The sequence below is a fragment of the Saccostrea cucullata genome, unplaced genomic scaffold (assembly GCF_032062105.1).
Source record: "Saccostrea cucullata isolate Sc308-1 unplaced genomic scaffold, CSIRO_AGI_Scuc_v1 ctg1161, whole genome shotgun sequence".
NCBI lineage: Eukaryota > Metazoa > Mollusca > Bivalvia > Ostreida > Ostreidae > Saccostrea > Saccostrea cuccullata.
The window spans coordinates 25,110-41,940 of record NW_026923477.1 but is presented as its reverse complement, the minus strand read 5'-3'; the positions used below and the strand labels follow the sequence as shown (position 1 = coordinate 41,940).

Below are 16,831 nucleotides of genomic sequence, written 5' to 3'. Positions count from 1 at the left end.
AGACCATCAGAAAGTTATCTCCCTTGCCTTGAACAGTATTTCAACCAATGAAATATATGTGTAATTGAAAATTTTCTCATCATGCAATTTCTACCAATCACAAAAGAGAGGAAGTGCATAGTCCGAAGACTGTAAAAAACTTCAACTACATATATAATACCGTCTTCCAAGGAAGACGGTCACAATCAATTTACATGCCTAAACGGTAAGCTATGAAGAAATAATAGTGACAGAGCGTCAAATAAACAACTGAATGACTTAATTGAAGCGAACAGCAGTGTGGTCTAGGTGAATAATTCTTGCTACAGTCAGCCGAAGTTGGGGCCTAATTTCCAGACGCGATTTATTAATGGTCGTCCAGAGATTCTGCGACGGGGTCTGTTCAAATATCTAGCCCAGCAGAATCTCAACAGAGATTAGAATTTTTTGACTGAGATGTGAACCCCCCTCCCTACTCCCGAAAAAAAAAAATTCTGGATCCGCACCAGTATTGGCAGTAACTGAATGTCACATCGACAACGGGAGATAACTTCGTTTTGTCATCGTTTAAAGATTGGAAATATTGAAAAATTGCTTAGTCGTACGAAAATTAGACCATCAGAAAGTTATCTCCCTTGCCTTGAACAGTATTTCAACCAATGAAATACATGTGTAAATGAAAATTTTCTCATCATGCAATTTCTACCAATCACAAAAGAGAGGAAGTGCATAGTCCGAAGACTGTAAAAAACTTCAACTACATATATAATACCGTCTTCCAAGGAAGACGGTCACAATCAAATGATTCAAACAATTTAATGCCGAAAGTGCAAAGTTTTGCCAAGAATTGAACTCCAGTAATAAACTTTATGCAATACAGAACACAGTTAATCATTCATCTAATTTTGGTCTGAAACGTCGGGATGAAGTTATTATTTCAAGAATTCGTATTGGACATTCAAGGTTCACTCATTCATATCTACTCAACAAGGAACAACAACCCGAATGCATCTCTTGTGACTGTGTAATTACTGTACAACACATTCTGTTAGAATGTTCTGATTTTTCGCCCATACGTAGTAGACTCTTTAATAATATACATGACCTTTTTCAAAATATTAATCCGTTTACAATATTAAAGTATTTGCAAGAAACTGATTTTTACTGTAAAATCTAAATTAATGTATTTTAATGAAAACCATTTTTAATTATTTTAATTGAACAGCTTTACATTTTTAATTTTGAGGTCCGTCGGATGGGACGTTAAATGGTGCCCCGATTCAAGGATTACAACCCCATGGGCACGCAAAAGATCGTTTCCCTGATTTTCGAAAAAGAGTAGGCTCATGGGGGCCGTCAGAGAAACCCAAAACTTGAGGGGCCGTGAGAGAAACCCAAAACTTGAAAAACTGGTCACATGATTTACTTTTAATCGCCGATATATGGCTGAAATATTGCCGATTCGGCGTAAAACATTAATCAATCAATCAACAATCAACCATATAGAATTGGACTCTAAATAGAAGATTGTCAAATAAGGAAAATTTTTCGAATATCTTATCAGTTTTAAATGTGACAATTTAACGGAAAGAGTCCGCTTCGTTAAAAATATCGTCGAAAATGTAACATTTTAGGATAAGCTTGTCTCAAAAAATAATTACACTGGTTCAGCGATATTATAAGCAAGATATTTTAACACTAACAGGATTTTTTACTTATCTGTCCTTATATAAACTCTACAATGCATTGTATTCAATAGCACATTTGTCCCCATCCAACAGACGTTTCCTACTTCCATCGCGAAAGAGTTCTGCTAAGTTGAGTAATCGTGATATCAAGTATTGACTTAATTTATTGACAAAGTCATTGTATCGCCAACAAATTTTTCGGAATGATGACTTGAGACTGCTGATATTCTTGTTTCATCAATGTTTTTGTCAATAACTTACCTCGTTTTATAAACTGTTGATTTGTAGGAAACTGCTCTTGCATATCGAATAGACTGAGAGATATAAACCGAATATGCAGGTGATAAAATTATTTTAAATTATAAAAAAAACATTTATGGATACTGATACCGGTATTTTTTCTTCGTATGATTATTTTAATTATTTATTATTCCTTTGATAAGTCTTTCTTTTTGACACTTTTAGCTTTGAAATATTCATTCTGTTTACTGCATATTTTTCTGCAATGTGTATCTCATTGCATAATATTGTGAAACAAAAGTTTTATGATGGTTTCTGCTATATTTGTTTCTTCCTAATGTGTTTAATTTTGTTGTGTTGAAATAAATCGTTATATTTTTAGAATTTACAATACAAATCATTTGGAATTGCATTTTTTATTGTTAAAATATTTCTACCCTACCAAATTTGGATAGCATAAAATATTAAATAAAAAAAGATATGACAGGTGTCTACGATCTTTTCGTACAATCCAATCGAATGATGACTATCTGTTTGAGCTCACTCTGTTCCCCTATCTTCTCTGCCATGAACTTATTCTTTTGACGTCGACTTTTTCTGATGATATCATGCATATTTTTAGTCCGAAAAATCTGACGTTTTCCTGGCTTTTTTACGATTTTGATATTTTACATGGCATGAAAACGTTTTCCTGGCATGTAACTATCAAAATCGTACGTAAAAAGCCAGGAAAACGTCAGATTTTATGGACTAGCATATTTTAAGCGGACACTTCTCCACTTCCTTCTCGTAATCTTCCCAATACACCTCAATATTCTTTTGTATCATTTTAACATTGAGTTGTTTTCTTCTGAATATGCTATTTAGAGGAAGAAGTAAATCAGGTCATCCAGATTCTTTTTCATTCTACATCTTTTGCCGTTTTTTTTAAATCTCTGGTGCATTTTATCATGACCCAGTCTACGCTAACTTAAATGAGGGAGAGGACAATATGCAACCCTGTGAAAAAAGGGTGTAGATGTGGAAACTCTATAAGAAATTTGAAATTACAAAATTTTACCAAATTCAAAATATACGACCTGTAAACACTTTCTACAACCATTCCTCACGATAAATTGAATTTCAATCTTTTTGACTTCACGGACAGTTGCCTTTTTCATTAAAAACATCTCGTACGTACACTTACCAAGTCATTGAGCATTTGAAAACCTATTTATTTAGAAAACATTTTGATTTTTCACACAAGTACACTGAAGTTTATATTATGAAGATGCTAGAGTTTCTGGATGACACATCTATCAATGTGTTTGTGTTAGTTTGTCTTCTTTTTAAAATTCCAACGGGTACAATTTGCACCCCCTTATTACTAAAAGCTTTTTTTTATTTCTATGAAACAAAACTTCTAGGCATACATGAAAGGAAGACTTACTTGCTATGAACTTCAGGTCGCCATTTAGATATATCGCATTTAGATAAGACACCGCATAGTTGATAATATTTATAAAATTTGGATATTTTACAAGAACAGGGTGATTTACGTTAAAACTGTCTTTGTTTGCTAAAATGATATTGGCCTGCTTCTAGTTACTATTTTCTTTAATTGACACTACTCTTCCTTACTTGACTTTGTATTTTGTATATATGTAAATATGTTCCTGTACCTCATATACCATTGTATGGTCAGAGTATAAATAAACAATCAAACAAACAAGTTTTACATCTTGTTTAATAGACGACCCCGCAGGTAGGTCGGGACCATGATAGGCAATCCAACTTTTACATTGGAAAACATAAAAATTCACCAAAGCAATGATTGACCATATTTATATGGAAACATCTTTATGACCCCGTTGAAGGATAAGGTCCCTTTCATTTTTAAACGTTGAAATGCTGACTTCTGCTTTCTCCTAGCAAAAGTGTACAGGCAAGCGATATGGCCATTGAGCCTTTTGCTTCTTTCCTTTCACTGAAAATTTACTCTAAATTCTAAACTCCCAAACTGATTATGGATTTTATAAAAATATTTTATAAAAATAAAGATATAGTCCTTTTGAAAGAGAGGGAAAGCCCCACACCATTTAGATATCAAACGAATCAATAATCTCCAATAAACGTGCATGTCTATCCTCTTCGAATTTCTGTCGCTGTATTTTTTTTAATTTCATTTGTCGATAAGAGTGACAAATGAAGACTTGTTCTTTGAAAGTAGACCTTTTAAAAACTCGAAAGCTTCTCTTCATTTAATCACAGTACCTGAAATATGTTTGATCGTCAGCATTTTTTGACAAGAAAGAAATGTTTCTCTCAGATCGATAATTGATCGGCAATGACTTAACATGTGTTATCTGATTGTTCACCAGGAAGTTTTCCCATTTCTGTCTTCTGTGCAAAATATTTATATATAACATAAATGACGTTTTTTATACCCATTTAAAAATAAAAGATATAAACAGTGAAAAAAGAGAAAAAATGCGCAATCAAAATTTAAATTCGTTCCATTTCCTATGAGAAGATAATTCAAATTGGCAAGGCAGATTATATTTTAACAAAGTATTTATATCTATACACTGTATTGTATATGATTTTATTTGTCACACGAATTTTAACACATTTACTAGAATGCATATATTTAACGGTAAGTGCAAAATTCTTCGTGTGAAATTAGTGTTAAGTTAAAAAAATTTACTACAAATTAATCATCATCATATATTTTAGCTTAGATGAACATTTCGTTAATCTGTCTGCAATCCTTTTTCACATTTACGACATCTTCTCAACAGCTACTAGGTGAATTTCAACCAAACTTGTCACAAATCATTACTTAAGGAGGGGATTTGGGTTTGCTTAAATGTATGGACCATACAATCTTTCAAAGGGAAATATTTTAAAATTATTGAAAATTTGATAGGACGTGTGTAGAAGATCAGCAGGCATATAGATACTCATGGGGTTTTTGTGGCCTCTTTATGTACAATGTTTTGTGAAGATCCGTGTTTTAGAAGTTCCTCCGAGAAACATCGAAAAAGCTGTAGGGGAGATATGAATATTAAATAGTCTGTCGTATCATTTGTTGCTAATGACAAAATAAAATAAAATTAATATAATTTTATCTTGCCTAAGAATGACAAATTTTACATGTACACCCCCCATTCCCGCTGTAAAATAAATGAAGGTGATATATGAAATCTGCAGATAACGGAAATTTTATATACAAAGTTCAAGGTGCACTGAGGCTTCTTTTTAGTATAAAAGAACCAAAGCTTTATACAAATAAGTAAGTATTACATAACCTCAGAGATAAGCATTAAATAATTTTTTTTAAAAAGCCTCTGGGACGCTTAAGGAGAGAGAAATAATACTGGAATATACGGTTTCCATTTTATTATTTTTTTTTTGTCGTACAATGGTAAGTGACCCTTGTTAAATTATTAATTAATGAAATTGAAGCTATACTATTTCTATTTAGGCATGTGGTTTATGGAAGAAAATTTCATAGTTTTCAATTTTTTTAGATGTTATTTTTTGCTTTTGCGGTTTAATGGGTACATTTTAATTTTTTTGTGAAAACTTCTTTTCTTTTAATTTATCATTTAATGTTTAAAATGATAATGAATTTAAGTGGAAAGTAGAATAAAGAAATTTCCTCAGCACTATATTATTAAAAGTAAATGTTAGACGAGGCAACAAGTTGATTGTTTTTAGCGAACATGGAAAGATCATTGATTTCTGTAGAAAAATCCATCATACCATTCTTTAATTTAAAGGATTTTTTTCTTTCCTTGCAAATATCAGCAGAGTTTGATGTATGGCATATATGTATTCATATATGTCGTTTGAATCGTTTCTTTATCAAAAATAATGTCGAGCTTAAAAAAATCTTGCACATTCAAACACTTTGTCTATACAAAAATCTGCAGATAAAAAGCAAAATTTGGCGTTAAGTTGAGTGATGAAAATTTTTACATTTGTCAAATATATTGACAGAAATCTGACTTTTGTTTAGAAAGATTGTCATTTGTATCATTTTGGGAAATGATTTTTACAGAATAAGGGCAAAGTCTTGTACATAGAGATTTAAGCCTTTATTCTCAGAGGGAAGCGTTTCTAAAAGAGCACAGTAATACTGTTAACCAACTTTTATTTGTGTGCGAGAAAATTTCGCGAAGTTTGCGACAGCCTCCTCATCGCGAATATTTCTCACCGCGAACCGATACTTATCGTCTCTCTGTCTATTTACAACAGACCGAAAAAGGCCTGGTCGCAAAAATTAATCGTCGGCAACTAGTTTACCCCTGGTAAATCGCAAAATAATTGGTTTACATGCAGTAATTAAATTTTACTCTCTCTATATACACGTATAATGTCATTTCTACATTTGGAAAAATACGATGCTGGAACTAAAATAACATAGTTCTTTATTTTTAGGAACAACACGAAGATCATGCAGAACATAACCAAAACACCTATGTTGATCTGGTTTTGGAATCGGTAGGTTGTCCTTTTTATTTAATGATCGTATTAAAAGGATGTCATGTGATTGAACATTTGAAGTCATATTTCTTTGTCTGTTACATTGTAGGTTTTTTTTTCGTAATTCGGCAGTATCATCCCTGATTTTTAAGTTGACATTAGGAACGTGGCATTTTTGCTTGTATGATTTTTTTAATTAACCGTTCAGTGAGGATAAGTGAAAAAAAGGCCTAGATGAATTGGAAATTTAAACTTCCAAATCTGTTCGGTACGAAGATAACATGAGCAGAGGACGTGTTTTGATTTTACTATTTATGAACCATACGGTACAAAGGTTACTGTATCCTTTCCAATCCTTATTTTTGTGATAGAATGAAAGAAAATGAAAAGCATGTTTTGAATTTTGCATACAGGACTAAAATTTTGTAGGAATCAAATATTTTTGCCTTTTCTGCTTCTCAAAAAGAACAGAGAATCATTTATTTAAAATTTTAAGAAATTAAAGGCTGAAACAATTGGGAAAAATTTGAATTTATAATTATAGACTAAAGACTTCAAATATCTTATCATAAATAAATATAATTTTTCCGAACAAATCACAATTTAATTAGTTTAAGAAAGCTTCCAATCTAAGTACACATTTGACCCCCCCCCCCCAAAAAAATCCCCTGTAATTATTTATTCTATCTTGTTTTTGTATCCATTGATAGATTTTCGATCATTACTAAATATGTTGTGATTGGGAAGGAAAACGGTGTTCCTTATTGACAACATTTGTGTGGCTTTTGTAATCCAAGTAGAACTTGGATGACTTATTGCATTTATTGTATAACTACATTAGTTGTTATCTTTATATTCCTATCTTGTTGCATATTTCTATTTTAATAGAGGGTACTACAGTACGATATTCACATGAGGCAGAATTTATGAAGAAAAAAATATGTTGCTTTTCACTTAACATTCTTTTATACTGTTTTATCAATTAAGAATATTTCATCTTCGCTAGCCAAGGATTTCTCCTCATGAACCCTTGGCATACGGTGACGGGATTATTTTCTTCACGCGATCTCAATCAGGTACGCACAGATTGCGTCATCGACAGAAATAAAGACGCTAGACTGGTATTGCCTGTCTTTACCATACGCAGGATATCGGATATCAGACAGGCAAGCCAGTCTTTTCTGACTTTAAAGTTGTTGAATCCTTGTAACTGCAAACTTATCTGTCGGTATCCTTCCTCTCCTCTGTTTAAAAATTGATCCTAGTCAGAACATTCCATTGAGTACCGATTTCGTTGGAAGACTTAATCCTAAGGTGTAAGTGCTGTCAGAATATATCGCAACATAAATAAGAAAGCTGGCGATGGAAAAGCTGACACCATGTATTTTTCAGGCAGACGTAATTCCTTATCGTGCATTGTCAGAAAGTCAACCAAATACAAAACAGATATAGCTGACTCTGTGGTGCCTTTTTCAAATTCTCTGGGATATGTCAAATCGACATATGAATGGATTTTGATATTCTCATCTTCGTTAGCCAAGGGTTTCTGGAACGCTACTCTCCTCATGAGCCCTTGGCATATGATGTTCATAAAAGTTGGGTTAATTTTTTTCTCGATCGGTTGACCAATCAGCAATTGTTATTTGTAAATGACGATATTTGCGTTCGGGATACTTCTTGACTCTTTAATCTCGGAAATGAAAAACGCAAGTAAACAACTTTCCGTAAGATAACGTGGGATTCTATGAATAGATATGGTGTCATCCAATATCTTCTAAATTCTATATTGAAGCTTCCGATTTGTACTATACACTTAACAAAACTTCTAAGTGTTCACTTTAATAAATGTATTTATTTAAAAACTACCATTCATAGAATGGTATGATATTTTCACACTATTACAACAAATGAGTCTTCTCAATAATTGTAGAACGAAAATTCAATATCACCGATGAAAACCAATGTTCCGTGACGAGGCTTAAAAACAATAAATCTGTACTTTGCAGCACGTGCTTTGTGTAATAAGCATTTTTTGTGATCATTATCAAATTTTAAAAACTGGTTTCACTAAAAAACACAAAACATTGGCAAAATAACCATTGATGTAGAAAGGAGAGCCATTGGTATATTGATATCTGGACCATCTGTGCACCGCGTTTTACTCATTTTCATTTTAGTGCTTAATTATGTTCCCCAAACGGAGTTTGGGAACATATTGTTTTTACTCTGTTTCTTATTATTAAGGTCTTCCGTCTTCACGGAAGACCTTATAGTGATTCTACTGTTTCTTATTATTATTCTTATTATTATTATTATTCTTTTTTTTGACAAAATTTTGTGCAGGCGATTTCTCGAAAACTATTCAGCGGTTTTTCATGAAACTTTCACAAAATATGTGTCATTATATAAAGTTGTTACATCCGAAGAGAAATTTGGAAAATTCGCTTTTGGTGCCAAGTTATGGACAATTTCCTGATTTTAAAATACGATTTTGTCGCCCCTTTTTGTCGAAAATGGCTAAGTATATGATATGGAGACTTATTGGAGATGATAGATCATGACTTTGTGGTTTGCAGAATCACCTTTTCGTGCGTCGTCAGTACTTCCGGTCGTAACGAGATGCAAATTTAAAAAATACGTATTTTCTAAGTTTTTTGTTTTTCAGCATTTTTCATTTATTTTCGGAATGTTAAAAGAAACTCTTCTAATAAAGCTTACTATGTAATTTGTTTGAATGGTGATAAATCTAAACTCTAGATATTAGCATTCAAAAATCTGAAGCGGGTCCAAAATGGCGGCTGTCTCTGTCAACGCCGACATTTCGCAATAGGTGTTTACGGAGGCAGCCGAGCGTTTGTTTGAACGAAAGTAACATAAGAATAAATGAAATGCAAAGGAATACTTGGATTGTCACGTCGTATTAACGTTGCAGTTCAGTGTCAAACAAACGTCTTCTATAATTGGTTTTGGCTGGTTTTCAAAGTAGAAAAAGAAAAGACTAAATGTGCAAATGAAATTCGATACCTAATATCTCTTGTGCATCGCCGAAAAACAGATCTTGAATCATACTTATAAGTAATACTTTCTCAAAAAAGAATATCAATTAATTTTGTCAGTATATTAATATTGACCAGTTTTTTCTATGCACACTTGTGTCATATTAAACTAATAAATTAGACAAAAATAAGAAAAAGATTTTTTTTAAAGATCGCTTCATGGAGTTTATTTTAGCATTCTTGTCTCAAAGACCTCATTCAATTTATTGAGCATAAATGATATCTGATTCCTGACCGTCGTAGGAAGAGCCATGTTTTCCGGTGAAACTTTTCAACCTTTTTCGATTAACTATTCAGGATAGTTCACTTTGAGGATAAACAGGAAATTAAAAAAAAAATATCCGTTTCACCGCATTAGTGTTACATGCATATTTACAATATGGAAGTTGTAAAATGTGTTAAACATATTTTCTAAACTTCGAATCTTAGACTATAAGAGTGTTCTTTTTTTTTTTAATTTCATTGAAGCTATCACACCTAATTAATAGAACATTCCAAAGAAAAGGGGCGAAGATTAACTCGTGGCGTTTCGCGCTAAAATTTGAATAGTGACCCGCCTTTCATAATTTTAAGAGAGGAGCACTGTTTCGTTGATATATACAAGTAGATTTACAGTAGATGTCCCGATAGCGTAATATTTAGTGCGTTGGAATTTCATGTGGCAACTTTGGTTCAATCCCCCTTGTGTGCAAACCTTTTTTTTTTTTTAACTTTTCAGCTCGATTTTACGTTTTCTTTCCGGAAACGGACGGAAGACCTCTCGTTGCTAGCAACGAGTTTTATCTAGTTATTATTTTTTTTCTTATTTGTTCTCCGGTACTTTTTTGTCCGCGAGTGTTCTCAGAAACTGTTCACCCAACTGAGCTAAAACCTTTTTAGGGTTAATAGGTGTGTAGTGTAGGTGTGCGGAACGAAGGTCATTTTGCGCGCATACGCCTGCACGTGCGTGCGCGTGAAATGAGTGAATTGACTGATATACTTAATATAGCTATAACTTTTACATTTTTTGATGAAATGCTTTGAAACTCATTACATAAGGATATATTGAAAGTGTTTATAATATGACACTGTCAAATTAGCATGAACTCACGCGCATGCACGTGCGCCTTCCTCTGATTGGCTGAAACAAAAATCTCAATATCTCTTTTGTTTTCCGACGAAATGCTTCGAATTTTTTAACATTGTCATGAATTAGGATATTCTACAATATAATATAGAAAAAATTTCATGAAATCACGTGCATGCACGTGCGCTGCAATCTGATTGGCTGAAACTTTAAATGGCTATATCTCCTTTATTTTTTGACGAAATGCTTTGAAATTTAAAACATAGTCATGCATTAGGATATCCTGCAATATGATATACAAAAAAGTTCAAGAAATCACGCGCATGCACGTGTGCTGCAATATGATTGGCTGAAACTTAAAATAGCCATATCTCCTTTGATTTTTGACGAAATGCTTTGAAATTTAAAACATAGTTATGCATTAGGATATTCTACAATATGATTTAGAAAAAAAAAATTGAAATCACGTGGATGCACGTGTACAGCAATCTGATTGGCTGAAACTTGAAATGGCTATAATTCCCTTGGTTTTCAACCAAACAGGATGGGATTTAGAACATATATAGATATAAGGGCCTCCTACAAGAAGGTGTGTCATCATGCACGTGCACGCACGTGCGTGCATTTGGAACGAGTGAAATTGAAAATACACTTGAATGAGTGATTTTTTATACTTTTGGACTAAATGCTTTCATATAAAGTATATTTTAATATATAGAAAGTGTAGACAAGGTTATGTGATCATTATGCACGTGCATTCACATGGACACGCTTGCAATGTTAAAATTTGAATATAATTGGTATCCTTTTGGGAAAACGTTGGTAAAGTCAAAAATGCAAAGATGTTGTCTTATTTAATAAGGCTTACAGGGAATATGGCACCAAAAGGGCGTTGGGGAGCGTTTGGGGAACATCTGTAACGGTTCCCGTTACAATTAGCACTAGTTGTACTTGATATTACTTTTAAAAATTATCAAACAATATCAAAACTCATTTAAACACATTTTTCTGTAGGCTGTGCTCATTTTTCGTCACCAGTTTATCACAATTTGAAAGTTTTTGACAAAATTTAACCACACCGGAAGTGACCTTAATATTCATCTGGGGAGAAAATTTCGCGTTTTACCAGGTAAAGAGATTGTTTAAGTGTCCTTATAAAAAATCCTAGAAACATGGAAACAAACCATTTCAATCGTACGAAAATGATAAGAAATCGGTGATCGTGGCAGTCTTATATCAGCTCAAGCAGTCTGAATTATCCTTAAAGCGGCGCACTTACGTGCTAAATACCCAAAGATATTGACCAAAAGGTACATGTACTTGTGTGACGATACACTGTCAAATTCCCGGATCTGAATCCCATTGAACACCTTTGGGATTTTAAAAGAAATGTCAAAGCCCCCCCCCCTTTTTCCTCGCAATTTCAATGGTTTGGAAAGATCTAGTATGCAGAACATGTAGGTACATGTAGGTGTGGCAGCAGACGGGTCAATCTCCTATTAAGGGGTACATGGTATCCAACAATAAAGATTGTCTTAAAGTAATTATAGCGAGTAGTGGGTCCTACTCCATCGAGTTTTTTTTGTGCGAATTTTTATTTTGCGGGTACATCATTTCCTTGACACTTTGCTTAAAATTCTGACGAGATACTTACATGAAATTTACGCAACATCGAACTTAAATATGCATCATTAACCAAGAATTAAAAAAATTATTTATTGCTTGCATTTGTTCTTTAAATCTTCAAAAATGTGAGGTGAACACTTAGAAGTTTGGTTCAGTGTAGATAATAAATAAACATAACTCAATTAGTGCTTCTTAAATATTCTTGAAAAAAACTTTGATTTGATTTTTTTAAACACGCGTCTTTATAGAGATATTATTGTGTAGTATGACTACGAAATATTCCGTATTCCTGATCATACTTAGAGCTCACCGTGAGTGTGACCGGTGTTGTAGATTGAAAATATTCCAAAGTCAGGCTTTTCCACGAAGTGATTCTCTGGAGTGAGACAAATGGCTTTAAAACAGAAAAAAAAATCCTCGGGAAAATATCTCTTTAGAACCCATTTACTTTCTTGCTTTTACTAGAACGACAATAACTCTACAAAGTATTTTTAAGTTACCAAACTTTTCAAGCAATGCATTAATTTCTCTAGTTTTCAATAAAAGTGGAGATATAGATTAAGTCTCGATCGATCGTCCGTTTGTTTGCTCATATTTTGTCCGCGTGCTACTCTTTCGTTTCTTAATGATATCTTTAAAAACTCTTGTTATGATATTAATATCACTCCATAAGATGACACAGAGAAGTACCAAGTACTCGTACGAAATAAAAGTTAAATACGACAGCACATCTTTGTGATTATTACTTAAAAGTTAAAACATAACATAACTTAAAACATAAAATCTATACCTCCTTTTCTTTTTATTGATATCTTCACTTTATATTGATTTGTATTGTTTTCGACTTTTTTTTTTAGATCGATCATTATTTGATATAATCATCCCATACCAATTATATCAAAGATTTTTAAATTGTGAATTATTGTTGATATAATTGAAATGATGACTTTAAGCGAGACTGTTTGTATTCTCGTTTCATCAACTTCTTTGTCAATAAATTACCTCGTTTTAGAAATTGTACATACGTGAGTATATTTCTGTTTATAGAATCAAATAAGATTAGTAATTAGTAATATCCCGCTAAAAGACCTGCATATGTTGTATTGGATCTCCAAATTTATTCGATACTCAGGTGACTGTTCCTATACAATTTTAAACTGTGACAGGCCTCTGACGTATATTTTACAATTTCAACAACCTCGTTTTTAAGTCAGCAAATTCTATGGTCGTTACAATGTCATCGTTAACAATTATAACCTATCAGTGGGTAGTTTTTTTGCTGACTTGTTTCATACTAATTCTAAGGTATTTGCTTTTTATGCTTAAATTATCAGTACATGTATATACAAAATGTTGAGTCTGCTTGATCGAAACATAGACCTCATGCCGGGTGTGATCGGTCGACAGGGTAACTTACTTGTCATAAGCACCTGATCCCACTTGAAGAATGTCCAGAGGTCCGTATCTTTGTCACCTTATTTGTACAAATCCTTTGAGATGTTTGTGATTTTTTTAAAAAATCGATCACTGATCGTTATCTTTGCGCCTTGCATTCGGGCAGATGCAATACTGTTTCAAGAGGGTAAAATAAAATTACAAAGGTTTCATTATGTTTGATAAAACCCCTTCACTACATAATGTTATCAATATGATTTAAAGAAACTAAAAATGCACTCTTCATCCTACAACATAAAAAAAATTAAAAAATTAAAATGAAAAAGTTAACAAATTTCTTGACTAAGATTGAATAAGGGAATTTTATTAAATGTTGTTAAAGAATTTTTCTACATTTCTCAGGCATGTAGTAAAAATGACATGTAAACCTTCTATCCAAAAAGACTTTCTGTAAAATAATTTCATTATAAAAAAAGAAATCTTGGACTTTTTAAATAAGATTATACTTTAGAAAAAAAAATCACAATCCAATTAAACATTAAATCGGAAGTCTGTATTTAAAAAATACAAAAGCTTTATTTCAAGGAAGAGAATGAAAGATTTAAAGTATTGACCCATCTTATAAATCATTAAATGATATAAAAACCTGGAGAAGGGAAAACCTCTTGAAAACACCAAGGACGGGTAGAAATAATTTGTCTACAGGTTCGAGCCCTGTGTATTGATCAAATTAAGGTAAACCACGTTATCCTTTCTTGTGTATTAAGAACAATTTCTTATACAGATATACAGAAAGTTATACTTTCGAGGTACTACACAATTTCAGAGATAAGCATTATAATGCACCCTGGAAAGGTATAAGACGTAAGAATTTACTAGCTGGAAGTTTCAATATTTGCTATAATGGTAGGTATATTATGCATTTTATTAATGACACGATATTACTGACAGAGATTTTTAATATTTCATTTTATAAAATAAAAAAAGAATCTTTTTCACATTCATGTGACTTTTTTTGATAAATTAATTTTTTATTGCTTAAAGAAAATTGAAAATGGAAAATATCTATACTACGTTCAGTAGAGAATACATGTATTTTCCTTAGTTTATTCAAATTCCTGTCTATGGTTACGCCTCTGTCTGGGTGAAAAAATTCTCAAATGGGACAGAAAACAATTAAATAAAATTAATGAAAAGAGAAAAAATATTTTTAGAAGAAATGCGTCAATACCGTAATTTTTTGTTATAACATTATAACATGAACCATTTACGCTTTAATTTACATGAAAGTTGTAACAACCAGAATTTAGTTGTGAAAATGCCAGATAGACGAATCTTTTGGTGTAGTTATATGAACAAAAAATTTGAACAAATAAGAATTGTTTAAGTCATGCAGAAAAAGGAGAATCCTGTGGTACCATAAGATCTTGTTTAAAACAATATAAACAAATCTGTGCATAACTTCTCAAACAGTTTGATCGTTGCATTCTTTTTTTTTTTTAAAATAAAGTTTGACAAAGAAATATTACGTTGTAACATTTAATAAAACATAATTAAATGTATGTCTTTTTAGGAAACCTATAAAAAACCCAAAGCACAAGACCAAAACACATTTGTGGACCTGTTTCATGAATCGGTAGGTTGCACATTTCAAAATAGCTGTATACAGGTACTTATAAAATATTAAGTAAAAGTAAAAATATAAAATATTAAGTAAAAGTTTTAAAAAGGGAAAGATTTCTACTTGAGATCTCTAAAGCATATAATTTGGGTTTCGTCTGGCTTTCGTGTAGAGCTGCCACTTTAACCTTGCTCTTTTAGTTTAAAATCAGAAGACCCTCACTCTGTTTATCGTAAGATTGGTATAACAGTCTGAATTCAAGCTTACATAATTTTTTTTTACCACATCCTACTAGTGTACATAGACGTTTATTTTTTTTTATTTAATATGCTTTATGAAACATATAAAGAAAACGACCAGTATTAAAGATCAAAAGTCCATAAAACAATTCAAAATAGGAGCAGAGCAAGCATGGACCTCCAAAACATCAGGTGCCATGGAGGAGTGAGCATCCCCTGCCAACCGGTCACTACCGCATGTGCTCCTTGTCATGATCAGGAAATAACAGAAAAATCCGTCATCAATTCAGTTTATAAATAATGGACTAACAATTAGCATGAAAAGCGTCAGTCAGCATTTGACTCAATGATAAACTGTATTTGCTGACAAGCTCATTATATCGACAATAGAACTTACGAAATGAAGACTTTAAATGAGACTGCTGATGTTCTTGTTTCGTCAATTTGTTTGTCAATAATTTACCTCGTTTTAGAAATTGCTCATATGTAGAACATACTCTTGCGTATCGAATCAAGTGAGATATATAAATGTATGCATGTGATGAAGGTCTATACTTTATGTAAGGAAAATTGACGATAGAAAAGTTATTGTCATCACGTTTATCATTGAGGTTATTTGTTAGATTACCATTAACGCCTATTTCATGTAAAATATCTAAATATGAAACAGATGAGTCAGACTTTGTGGTATCTTTTATCTCAAGCTCACCAGGATATATAGTATCGACATAGGAATGGAAATTACCATTGTTTATTGATTATACGTCGTCGATATATCTTAATGTCGATTTGAAGGCCATAACAAGTGTTTTCATCTTTTCACGCATAAGATTTTGTATAAATTCTGCTTCACAAAATACAATGAGTATTGTAAAACTTCAACAAAAAAGAGGAACTTTCATGTATAAGTGTCCCTTGTTAATCTGTTTGTGAGTCTTTGACAAGATTGTGTCAAACCATACCTTTAAAACAGAGATATCTTGAAAGGTAATGCTGGACACAAATTACGTTTTTGACCCATATAAAGGATAAAAATGCAACTTGAAAAAAATTTCATTTATTATTTATTTTATTTTGTCTTGAATTTTATTGTTTAATTATTTTATCTTATGTTCGTTTTACGATTTGTCAGCAGTGAATATGTTGAAGCAATATCTGAGCAAATGCTAGGACAATATATAATTTGTCACTCATGCAGACTTAAGCTTCAGGCAACACTTTAGTCTTCACTTCCAACAAATCTTACTCAGTCAACAATTGTTTACTTTACCCTCGACAAAAAAAAATTTAAAAATTGTGCAAAACTCATTATATGCCTTGTAAAATTTTAGTTTACTGTTAATAAAAAAATATATCTAAAAGCTATTTCACAGGATCAAGATACTTAAAATAATCATCGAATGTAAGTATTTGAAAATGGATTCGATTATTTCCATAAAATGAGGGCGATA

General features: G+C 32.1%; 1 protein-coding gene across 1 annotated transcript in view; it reads left to right on the top strand.

Annotated features, from left to right (window-relative positions):
* LOC134264098 (uncharacterized) overlaps nt 1-16,831 on the top strand; it is a 66,758-nt gene that overhangs the window by 48,156 nt on the left and 1,771 nt on the right. The window lies entirely within an intron of this gene.